The 13,099-nt window shown below is 41.9% G+C and overlaps 1 long non-coding RNA gene across 1 annotated transcript; it reads left to right on the top strand.

Moving 5' to 3' along the window:
* Positions 1-4,507: 4,507 nt before the first annotated feature.
* On the top strand, positions 4,508-7,049 carry LOC113952155. The gene is made up of 3 exons (XR_003529413.1): positions 4,508-4,615; positions 6,153-6,267; positions 6,520-7,049. It is a non-coding gene; the product is annotated as an uncharacterized LOC113952155 (long non-coding RNA).
* The last annotated feature ends 6,050 nt before the right edge of the window (positions 7,050-13,099 follow it).

Genomic DNA, 13,099 nt, shown 5'->3' with positions numbered 1-13,099 from the left:
ACCGACTGCCGATGACGCCGATGGGCAGCAGGATAAAAAGGAGACAAAAGCGAGATGAGGATAAAAGGGATAAGAGGGAGATGGGAATAAAAGGGATACAAGTTTGTTGCCGGCCCCAAGGAAGTCGCAGCGAGGCTAGGAATTGGCCCCCAAATGGACATTGCTGCCCCGGGGTTTAGCTCTGTCCTGTGCTAAGAGTGATAAGCAAAGAGAAGGGGGGGGGGGGGGGGGGTGTTATCTCCTTCGCAACCTAAAACAGCAGCTTTTGAAAGCATAAACTCATAGAATGGTTTGGGTTGGATGGGACCTCAAAGACCATCTCATTCCAACCCCACTGCCATGGGCAGAGACACCTTCCACTAGTCCAGGTTGCTCCAAGCCCCATCCAACCTGGCCTTAAACACTTCCAGGGATGGGGCATCCGCAGGTTCTCTGGGCAACCTGTGCCAGGGCCTCACCACCCTCACAATAAAGAATATTTTCCTGATATCTAATCTAAATCTACCCTCCTTCAGGTTAAAACCATTCCCCCTTGTCCTGACACTACATGTCCTTGTAGATACCCCTTCAGGTACTGAAAGGCCACAATTAGGTCACCCTGGAGCCTCCTCTTCTCCAGGCTGAACAATCCAAATTCTCCCAGCCTTTCGTTATAGTAAAGGTGCTTCATCCCTCTAATCACCTCTGAACTCATCCCACAAGTCCACATCCTTCCTCTGCTGGTGACCCCAGAGCTGGATACAGCACTCCAGGAGGGGAGAAAGCAGCAACTTCAAAATGTCTGTAGACACTCATTAGTTAACTTTTGTTTCTAGCTTTGATATTGGAAAGGCAAGGTATCAGCGCGTGTAATTTCTCGGAGGTACTTCAAAAATCCCTGTGACGGTGCTACCTCAGGATAAATAAACAGAGGTTGCAGCCCTTGAATTTTTGGAATAATTTTGCAGGCTGCATGCCTTCATTTCTATGAATAATTAGGCAGGCTTTTAGGGAAACAATTTTAAATTGCAAAGATTTAATCTGGTTACATATAAAAAAGAAGTTCTTGCAGTGGGGGATATAATCAGTAAGGTAGTTCTCTTCTAACCACAAATTTTGTTTGGACAGGCCATCACTTTGTAAAGAGGCAAGAATATTAGGTAGAATTATTGTTTCAGTTATATTTTATGGAAAAAACCCCAACATTACTCCAGATTCTAGAGTATTTAGGAGGCCTATAAAGGAAACATGGGTTAAAGGGAATTGAATGTAAAAGGCAAAGACAAAAAAGCTGTTGATTGAGGTGTTATTCACTGGTGGAAGAAAACTGTGTTCTGCAGTTGTTTTACAGCAGGGTGTGGTGTGGGAAATGGTGCGTTAGCTGATGCCTTATACAATGCACACATGCCACAAATTCAGAATATGGCAGGCAGCAGTTCTGGTCAAATTTTAGAGTCCTATTTATCTGTCTTTGGTTATTATCTTAGAGATAGTTGTTGACATAAAGTGTAACTCTGAAATCCAAGCATGAACAATATATTAAAATGCTTTTTCAGAAAGGCTGGCTGTGCTGTTTTGTGACTTGATCAGCAGTACAATCCATGTACACTTATAATTTAGTAACAATGTTCAAAACTACTTATTTGTTATTGAGTCCACATAGCTAAGGGAATTGGTCTGGCAGAATCAAAAATCTTGATGTTTTATAAATGATTTCTGAATAAAGTCCTTCAAGTGTCCATAGAGAAGAGACTCTAAAGAAAAAAAAATTACAAAAAATCCCTCAACTTACTGCAAAGCAAGGAAGAATTCATGGCTTCTGTAATTCATCCGCCACAGGCTGCCACACTCATGCTTGCTCAGAGTCACTTTAAGCTCAACTGATTTACTCCTGCAGAATTTGAATGCAATAAAGCAGAAAAAGTGTGTCTTTCCTGCTCCTCAGGTGAGATTTCCCAGTCTGCCTGCCACTTCAACAGAAGTGACTTTCATTCCTCAGGCTGGCTTCCTCCTCCCTTCCCCAAGGTTCATTTGGATTACTTCTGTTTCCTCAATCCTCAAACAGAGGTATAGTGTTCTCACATTTACTAAAACAGTCATTTATTTAAAGGTCCCTGAATGCTTGAAGTATTGTAAAAATTATTTAAAGTTTCTTAGCAAAAGTGCCTGTAGCATCTTAGTAAGCAGTGATTCACCGATATAACAGGCTAGGAACATGCTTTCAGCTTGGACATGTACCTGTTTCATCGGAGGTTGTCGAACAGCACCGGAGAAACAAAACAAAGGGCACACGGTTCTTGAAAATATCTTTGTAGCCACTTCTCTTCCCCTTCCTGCCCTCTGCTTAAGGTCAAGGAAACCCAGCATTTCATTATTATTGTTGCTGTTTGTTATGAAACCTGTAATAAAAATCAGATTTTTTTCCCCCTTCATCTTCCTTTTCTAAATTCAATGAAGTTCTCTGAGGTAAAAAGAACAATAACAAAGAGCTGTGCATGCTGGAAGTTCTGCAGTATCCTCGTGGCTGTGATTTGGGCCACAGAAAGGGATGCTTCACACTTCTCGTTGTTGTTATTTCCTGTATGAAGACTGTGGAATAAGCAAAGTTTTCTTAGTTTATCAGTACAGGAATATTTTCATCTTACCTATGTGTGTGTAATCACAACCACACACTAGAAAGAAACGCGAGTGGAAATGTTTTGTGATATGGATTTGTCTGCACTATTTTTGTTCTGCCCTTTGACTGCCCACTTCTTCTGTGTCAAGGAGTAAGGTAATATACAATCATTAGATATTGGAGCATGGACAAAGACAGTGAGGGAAACGACAGGAAATAAGGAAATTCCCTAGCAAGTACAAGCAGTGGTGCTGTGAGCACTTGCAAAGTCAACGTACATGAAGCCTCACATTTAAGACAGAAAAGGTTCTTTGAAGGGTGAACAACTTTGAGATCTATATTCATTTGGAAGCTGTGAAAGGGAAGGAATTGCTCCCTACAAATCGGGTTGCTGAGCAGTCGGACCGGCTGCCTTTGCCCAAAGGACGGAGGAGTCTGCAGTGATTTACAGATCATTGTTTGCAGGCTCAGGATATGTGATCTCTGTAAGCTAACAAAGCAGAGAGAATGGACAACATGATGGCAGAACAAATTTAGTATTGACAAGTGCTTGGAAAAGCGTTTGGAAAAGAATCGCTTGAACCACCTGAATTAACTGTAACCTGGCTAACCCCCTTTGGGGGACAATAAAACACCTAGGAGTAGGGAGAGAGGCAAACAAAAACACCATATGGAAGGAGGAAAATATACTGCAGTTCCTTTAATAAGGCTGTTTCATAAAAAAACTAAAAAGATGCTTGAGTGTATTACTGCTTGATCTAAAATAAAAGAACCTCCACACATTCATGTGACATTTATAATTGGCAGCTTGTGCTTTTAATTATTTAATACATTGCCTGACAGACAGTAATGTAGTCAAAGGGAAGAGTACACCATCACAACCAATTATTTATCACTGCTATTTCAGAGGAAAATCATTCTATCATGGTTAATCCAACCATGATAGGTTAATTTGCTTGTTCTCTTGACCAAGTCACCCTTACCAAGGGAAACAATAGCATTGAATTTTATTTCTTCGGGCACACTTCTAGTTTATGGCAACAGAAAACAGTTGCAATGTTCAAAAGAAATAAGTTATCATTGTTAAGTGAACCAGAATTAAATTTTAGGTGCTTATATTCACACTTAATTAGTCATATCCAGCATAAACTGGTAAATTAGTATATTTCACTTTTTGTGTTTCATAAGCATGCTCAGAAAAAATAACATACACCTCTAGACTGGCCTTTCCTTTATGGGGAGCCTGTTCCCTCTCAGGCCAATTTTTTGCTACTGGCAATTTCAGGGCCTTGCATCTCTTACATTACACTGCTGCCCCAGTCCCCTGGGGCAAAAGCTCATCTGAAACTGCAAGTTTCAAGTATTCAGCTCCTCATGTTTGCTATATTTATCATCATGGTGATTCCCAATTAGTTTTTGTATGCTAATATACTGAAAAAGATGAAATGTGGGTAGCGCTCTTAATTTCATACAGATGGTTCCAATTTAGTTCAGGGTGCTGGGGTTGTCCTTTTATTAGCATTAATTGGTGACAGTGCCATTTGTCCACACTGTAACTCTGAGAAGAATAGCAGAGCTCTGGTTTGATTTATTGTTTTGCAAGAACACTTACATTCCTTCCATTTTCTTTCAGTCTGGGTTAATTTATTTTTTTTTTTTAGTTTAGCTGGAATCAACATATTAACAGTGTAAGTGGTGTGACTTACACTGAGCATTTGAATTCAATACTTTTGAATCCTCATACATGTGTGACATTGCAGTATAATAAAACCAAGACTTACCTTCTTAGCTGTATGAAATTGCCTGGTTGTTTCCATCCTTTTTTTGTAAAAAAGTCTCACAAAGGCCAGTCCCCATTGTGAACATCCTCACCCACATTCATACAAACCATTTTTTCCCTTGTTCCTGAATTTTCACTGGCCACCAGACAAGTCAGGAGCAGCAGGGCAGGTCTGAGACCAACTGAACAGCCCTAGCTCTGTGAGTTACCTGGCCAGGCACTGTTGCAATGCAGCTCAGGTAAGGACCAGAGGTCATAAACTGAGCCTAAGCACAGCTCCCAAGCAGAGAGAAGCAGCCCTGGCAAAGCTTCTCACAGCCCTTATCACAGCAGCCTGAGTCAGTGTCACCACTACCCCAAGTCTGCAGATGGGGAGGGATAGAGTATGTCCTGGATGGAAGAGCAGGCCTTGAAAACACAGATTGATAGGGAAACAGAGACAGATTTGCCCAGCAGGAGGATATCAAGAGCAGAGCTTTGATGACACCAGTGCTATGTGAGGAGGGAGGCCTACACAGCTGAGGGTTCCCAGAGTGCTTACTGGCAGCTCACTATCAGCGTCAAATGTGGGGCTTTATGAACAATAAGAAGCTATAAAGAATCTCTTAGATTTCCAAATGCCTCTTTCTCAAGCCAGCTCAGCCTTGAAATTGCTAAGACCCATGCCAGGAGCAAGCTATGAAGCCATAAATAAGCTTGGTTTTTTACTAGTCTTATGGTTAATAATTACTGCAGTTTGGGCAAACAGCAGTAGTAGGCCCCACTAACAAGTTCCGCCTGGCCTTGTGCTGAGTTTCTGCCAGTTCCCTGTACAGATACTAATAAAGCTCAGGAGATATTATGATTGTCTCATTCCTTCAAACACTTATTGATTTAAATCATGTAGTTCTCAGTTGCAGCAGACACCGGGGAGCTGATGGTAAATCATCCTAACTCTGGTACTTGAGTTGACTGTAAATTTACCACATCTGGTAGAACTGAGCTGGCTATAAATTCTTTTAGTGCTCCTAAAGCTTGGCTGGCTGTGGAAAAGACTGCAGGTGTTGTACTACCCTATATTTGAAGTCGTGCTGGGAGTCAGAGCGCCTTTCTGTGCTTATTTCTCATTTAGACTCAGTGTGGCAGAGCCCCTTCCAAGTGTTAGGGTTCTCCTGTGCCATTCACTTAAAAAAAGCCCTACATCAACAAATGGTGCAGATCAAGATCAACATCAAACATGGCTTCAATCTCCTCTCCATTAGAATTCCATGCAGAGCAGCTCTGTGAGCGTTGGTTCCATTCTGACTATGATTTACACCATTGTGCCTTCAGGAATGTAAAAGTAAATCTCATCTCTGTGAAATGAAACCTTACCTCCAAATGCATAAATTTCCCACCTCTAGTGAGTGAAATGAGAACAGGTGCTTGGATAGATGAACATATGAAGCTGCTGCATTGAAATGAGGTGTGCAGGTGGATTAAGACAGTCCTTTCCACTGTGCTTCTGGTCACAAAGTAAGTCTATACAATATTAAGCAGTCAACATCCTAAATCAAAAAAAAATTTCCTGGTTTCAGCCTGAAAGGCAATTATTTCACACACAGTTGGTCATAATTTTTCTAGAGAAAACTTTTCTCTTGAAAGATGACTAAAATTCTTTTGTTTAAAATTATTCTTAAAAATTATATTGAATTTTTTGAAAAGGCTTTTGTTCTTCATAAAATGGTTAAAACACATGAATATTTTTCTAGTACTGAAAAATTTTATTAAAAAAAGGTATTTTTCTTTTCTGGCAAGACAGAGGAACTGTGAAGTCTCCCCCCCCATACTTCTTCTCCCTCATGAATTCTGTGTGAAGTGACAGTTTATCATGGAGAATCCCATGCAACCGATACAACTTCATTACTTTGACGTTAAGTAATTTTTCAGATAAATATGAAAATGTGATCTCACGGTTGCTACATGAAAGTGAGTCTACACTGCTGCCAAAGGTGTGATTTCCTGCACAGGGAAACATTCTTGCTCTAACAGTGAATTAGCTGCCTCGTGAAGCAGTAACATCGAGGTGACAAAAGCACAGAAGGATGACTTCTGTGAAGCCACTGGTGATCACAGGTATTTGATGGCAGCTTTTCACTGCTTTTCTCTCTCCTGCTTGATTCAGGCAGGTGTTGAAACCACCTGAGAATGCATGGAGAAGTGCAACCATAAAGCAGATGAGAAAAGTGATCTCCTCACCTCTCCTCCATCCAAGAACATGGGGCAGGACCAGCAGGGCAGAGCCAGCTTAAATGAGTTTCTCAGAGAAGATGCACCTATTGGGTAGCATTGCCTGAAAATACAGTGCTGCCTTCTAGACTCTCCTTTCCCAAACCTGCAGTGTTAGAAATATAACAATCTCTTGCTGTTTGCTGATTGCAAAATATTTTTGGAGTTTGAGGGTTTTTTGGTCTAGCTTTTAACAATTCTATTAGTCATTGCGCATATTTAGTCCTCCCTAACACCATGTTAGGATAAAAGCAGTGTTAACCATTCACAAGTAATGACAAATTGAAATTTGGGAGTTGACAATGCATTTTCTGTGAAAGAGAAGAAATTTCTATGGTTTGTCATATGCAACATTATAATATCAAATAAAGATGCAAATCTGATTCCATTCTCCTGTATTGGATTTGGGTGTTCCCTTTGCCTTGTTTTCTGTCCAAGCACCCGCTGATCTGCAGCCAGCCCTGCGAGGGACAGCCCATGGCTTCTCATCTCTGGCAAATCAGCCTCTAATCTCCTAAAAACAGGAACTGTGGGTGGGAACTGGCATCCAAAACATGTCTGAGGGGGAGTCAACTAATGGGTTGCATTTACTGATCACTCACACTGCATCCATGCCTGCTCTTTATAGCTAAGCAGCAAACAAGACTTGGGATTGTTATTGCCCCTTTGGACTCTAGCAAACTTTGAACTCTCAACTTCAGGTGATAAGCAAAGGGAGAAATCCATATCCTGGGGAGGGAATAACATGTCCTTTATCCCAAGTGGGTCTATCAATGAGGAGAGGATGAATAACATGTCTCAGGGCTTGGTGCTCATATCTCTGGACCCTGAGTGACTTTCCCTAGTGGCTGTGATGGTGTCACCTCTTGTCTCTGCACACTGAGACCACAGCCATGGATTGTGCCATAGCTCCTATCTCAGGGGTTGTGTGGCAGTAAATCTGCAATATATGAGAAAACTGTGGTTTAAACATGTTTCAAAATGGCTTTTTGTAGTCTCTTTGCTAACTCCTGCTTTCTTCTTCCCAAGACCCCCCACGACAAGTGTTATCCCATGCAGGAATGTCCTGGGAAGATGTCCTAAGGTGTTCTCATTGGACCTTGTTAACCCCTTCCTGTGATTGGGTGTTCCTGTAAGCCCCTTTAGACTTCTAACTGGTTACTGTGAGTCCTTCTAACCCTATAAATGTAACCCCCCTGATAACAGACGCTCTCTTGCCTCCTCTCCACGCCCAGTGTGCTGTCTCTGTGCCTGCCATGGAGCTACGTGGGTTGGAGGAGGGGAGAGCACTTCTCCCCTCCAGGCTCAGGACCTGAAGAAACCTCTGGTGCTGGAGTCCACCCCCCCATCCACTTAAGCCGTTGGAAATGGTTCCTCAGATGGAAATGGAACTAGAACTGGGCCGCCCCACGCCATGGGGGGAAAGAGATCCAGAACTGGTGCCACCATGTGAGGAAATGAATTTTACTGAACTCTTCTATGAAGATAGGTTGATTCGCAGGCGCAGAAGGGGGCGATTCTGTGTTCCTCGACGGCCCGAAGTTTAAGCGGTTCAGAGTGTTAGCAGACTGCAGCTGTTTTGAACACTTCATCAACCTTCCTGAGGCAGGTAGGAGCAAACTTCGGCAAATTCCCTAAACCTTTCCACCTGTAAACCTGTAACTACAAGAAGCGTGCATGCCTCTTTGAGAGAGAAAAAGAATGCTTAAATAACATATTTAATTCCATCGGCAAGTCATTTAATAAGACTGCTTTGCTAACCCGAAAGATAGTTCCGTTTCTAGCAAGGGACTCAGACCATGCCAGCATGGCGAAAAAAGGGTTAAAGCTGCTCGAAACAGCTCCGCAGCAATCCCCCGGAATCCCCTCCGCAGCAATCCCCCGGAATCCCCTCCGCAGCAATCCCCCGGAATCCCCTCCGCAGAATCCCCCCGGCCCCGCGCCACTGCTCCAGGTGAGGCCCCGACATCAGCCAGCCCTACTCCTACCGAGCGCAGAGACTTTCTTTTCCTCAGCTGACGTGGAAACCAGCCGCCGCGACCTCTGCCTGCCTTCACCGAGCCCAGCCCCGCTCCCGCAGCGCCGAGCCGCCCGGGGCGGGCCCCCGCAACAAACCGGACTGGACACCCGCGGTGCCACCGCCGATCCCACCAACCCCTCCTCCGCCCTGCTCCCACTGCTCTCAGCATCCCCCCGTCCCACCATGTGGCCGAAGTGGCCGCCGCAGCCCCTCTGGATGCCGGGACTGCCTCCGCAAAACAGAAGGAAAGAACCATTTGGACGCTAAATTAACAGCAATAAGTAGTTTGTTTGTTTCAGCAGTAAATCGAAGGTTTGTGTAAGGGAAAAACTTGGTGCTGAGTACTAAAGGTGGTACAAATGAAATAGTTCATAAGTAGTGAAGGATGGTTGGAAACAAGGGAAAGAAAAATGGTAAATAACGTGTGTCAAAAGAGTTGTGTAAAACATGTAAGATCAGAAACAACAAACTACCTATACCTGTTTATAATTACATCAATAAAAACCTTTTTAAATTCTGTTTTATAGGGACACCCTAAAACACTACGAGAACGGGGTAAATTCAAAATCCATATATCAATAAAGACCTATTTAACTTTAAGGAATAAAAAAGGGTGAGGGTTGTACTTCCCTTCTTCAATGAGCCCTTTGAAAATGTTAATTTTTTTGCGGAACATCTGTTTATATACAGGGAATGTCCATGTGCGGACTTTGTTCAGCAGCTGCAGCCTTTGAGCACTTTGGATGGGGATCCTGTCACCTGAAGAAATACTGTTCAGCAGCCAGATTATACACCATGAACCATTCCTTCAAGGAATTTATCTTAAACTCATTTTAGGCTAACACAGCCAGAGCCATATATTACAGCAAGGGGCAGCCAAACCTTTAGATCTGCTAAGTGTGATTGAAACACATTACTCACTTTCTCGCTACCTGGACAGTTTTATCCAAGAAAACAACTGTTGGGAGGAAAACACTTGGTCATAGAGCAATGTTAATGATCCAAAAGGTCTCTTTGCCCTGACTTCAAACTGGAGCCAGCTGCCAGAGGAAAAATCTCAGAAAATTAACAGTTCTATGGTACGCTCAAATCTTTTTCAAGTAAAAAAAAATTTCCTTAGGACATTAAAGTATTAACAATATTGGCAACATCAGTACAAACCCGGGTATTGACTCTCTGTTGATACAATGTTTTTTTCTTGATGATAAGACCATGTAAGATATCTTCTCATGATGTGAAGCAGGCAGCATTTTGGGATGAGCAAGCCTACAGAGAAGGCAGACACAGTGCATAAGGGTCCATTCATTTGTTAAACAGTATTAACTAAAGACTCACCAGGGCTAGAGTGGGAGGTTGTGAGGAGTGAGAGTCAAAGATGTTCCTCAGAGGATGCAGACACCCTGCATAATCTGATATAACCAGCATAATGGAATTTAGAGAAGAAGATTCCTGGTATCAGAATATTGGTGGGAGTTCTTGTAACCAAGAAGAGGGAATAATATTTTCCTTTCTTTTTCCAAGTACTTAAACAATGTCCTAATCTTAATTCAGCAGAAGTATTTTTGGTTATTTGGTTGGGTTTTTTTTAATCAACCCATGTTTCCTCTAGACTGAAAGAGATGCTTCTCAGTGGGTATTGTGTAGGTGAGAAAAACTTCAGATTAACAGCAAATTTTCCTTTCCCTGGGGAAAAATCAGTAAAGACATGCTCTTGAAAGCAGCATTCCTCTCTCCTTGTGCATTCACAACAGTATAAGAAACAAAAAGCATCTCCTTTTCCTACTTTTCTGCCATTAGTAACTTCCTAGTTACTAAACTACAGCAGTTCTGCCTTAGTTTAGTGCTAGGAAGGTCAAGAGTCATATCTTTTAAATAGTAGATAGTATAACATCCTCATGATATGGCTCTTTGTCTTTTAGTCTAGATATTAATGAAACAATCTCTCACCTTCAAAATGGAGGCACTGTTTATATTCCTTTTTTAAATAATATTTAAAAAAATATGTCCAGTTTTAGATTTGTCACATTACCACACATTGATCCTGTAAACTGGAAAAAACCAGCCCAACTATCAAACTTCCCATCTGATAAAACCAAACTGATAAATCAGGCTTGTTCTATGCTATATGAATAGAAATGGCATTGTTACACTTTGGGGTGAAATAATATGGTATGACTCCAGAAACAAAAATAAAAAATAGAAGTGATTTTTAGATTAAAAAAATCACGTTAATAATACTTTCCTCATACAGGGGAAAAAAATGATTTTGTGTTTGAGTCTGATATTGCAGGAGCAGATACCACTGATCCACTCATTCATTTCCTCTTGCTCTCAGACCGGAAAGGTCTGCCAGCGGGATGAATACGGCTTGTTAGCATTCCTGAAAGTGCCTCCGTGCTTTGTTACCAGGAAACAGTAATGAAAGTATAGGGATGCCAGCTTGATGAGAGGGATACAGGGCAGTGGCATTAATCCGTGCTTTGCAGACACAAGATCTCTATCATTTGCACACACGAATGCCGGCACAGCCTGTTGGAAATCTCTGAAGATTCTTCGGCTAATGGTCTTGTAGAAACTTATAACGTTATAAAAGGTTAAGCCAACAACAGCATCATGTCAGAGGTTTGAAAACCATCCTCTACCATGTAGAATACAGTTTTATGGGGTATATATTCATGCATAAAGTGTTTGTGCTGTTTGCTTTTTAGGTAAGGAGAGTACGGCAGAGGTGACTTACATCTGCGAGGATCAGGGACCATCGAGTGTTGTCATTAGTTATTGAGCCAAAGAATGTTCATATTTTGACTCCAAGAGGCAAAGAAATTAGGATGAGGCTTTTCTAGATAGGCTTGCCTGTGAGCAGAATTAAGACAAGACCTCTTGTACGACCCAGGGGTGGAGATGCAGTGGTCAGGATCTCATCGGAATTTGAGGAATTTTATTTTTGTTTCTTGCATGCAGTATCTTCTAGTGGGAAAGACACAAGGTTGATATTTACACATTCATTAAATGGTAGAATTTTTAAGTGGTTTGTCCCACTTTATGTTGTTCTTATTTTCAAGGGATTAGCATCAGTTCCTAGTAAGGGTAATGAAGCCTTGAAAGTCTTATGATTCTGCTGCTTTGATTTTTACCACTACTTCAGAATAATTTGTTCAAATTTTTGTGTTAGGAATATTGTGAACTATAGCAAAGACTTCAGAGAAGTTAAGATTTTTTTACTTCTTGCAAGTCAGGGGGCTGCATATAATGAAAGTCTGAGCCTGCTTTTAGTCCTTCTGTTCTTTAATCTTCAAGAAAAGCAATCTTTGTGTATATGCTACTTCTAAAATGACTCTAAATGTGCTTTGTAAATGCTCAGTGGAAAGTATAGCTCAGCTGAAACAACACTGGGCATAAGAACATAGGCATCAGCAGCAGCTGCACGTCTCCTTGCCATTACCAGCGCCTGTCACCCTGGAAAACTCTCTCTGTTTCTGATATCCGGGCTGCCATTTATGTCTCTTCAATTGCAATCATCCTGAAAGCAGCAAACCTATATCTTGTTCTTAATTATTCAAATAGCACTTCTTGAGAAACGTTTAAATTTGTAATAATGCTCATAACTTCCCACAACAGAAAGTGCTGCAGAGCTCCCCGCGCGTTGCTTGGGCTTGCATGCAGAAGAGGCTGTTTTGAAAATTAGATACTGTTAGATGACATTTCCGTTTAGCAATCTTGGGGAGCTCTTCCAGTGCTGATGGCAATCATCTCCAAAGCAAAAAAGTGCACTAACCTCTGGTAAATGTCTCTTGAGAGAAGCAAAAACAATCTTGTGGAAGGTATTACCCAGCTTCTGAAGGTAGAGCCGGGGTAAATAGGCCAGTTGTTTGACCTTTCCAGATGATGGGACTTGAAAATGGGGAGATTAAAGAGGCAGAGCTCGTTCCTCAGAAGGAAGCTTCTGCAAAACGACAAAACAAAACAAAAGAGATGTGATAGATACAGCTGCCTCTCTCTAAGGCAAGTGCCAGCTGCCCTGCCTTTGTGGAGATGAATGCCGACTTTACAGTGGCTTGGTGGTGAGTGGGCACCTGGAAAATGTCTGTGATGGAGTGACCAAGTGAGATACCCTTAGTCAAAGGAATGTCTTTTGGGACTCTGTTAGCAGACAGATGGTTTAGGGCTACATTCCAAACATAATGGCTGAAAACTGTGATCCATATTTAGCCTGCAAGGACCTTCACTGCCCAAAGCTGCTTCTTCTTTGCCATCAGCATGTAGAAACCTACTGATTAATGCCGCTTTTCCATGTGGGATTAGCAACATGTCTTTGGACTAAACACTGTTATAAGGTGTTTCATTTTAGCCTTTGAATGGTAAATGCACCTTAAAGTTGCACTGACTTAAATTCCAGGGCTTTATTGATTTACTAGACTCAATTTCATCCATGAGCAGGTTGGTTTTTGTTTGGGGG

This window comes from Corapipo altera, unplaced genomic scaffold (genome assembly GCF_003945725.1).
Source record: "Corapipo altera isolate COAL_440 unplaced genomic scaffold, ASM394572v1 70, whole genome shotgun sequence".
NCBI lineage: Eukaryota > Metazoa > Chordata > Aves > Passeriformes > Pipridae > Corapipo > Corapipo altera.
This window is presented reverse-complemented; position numbering and strand designations above follow the sequence as displayed.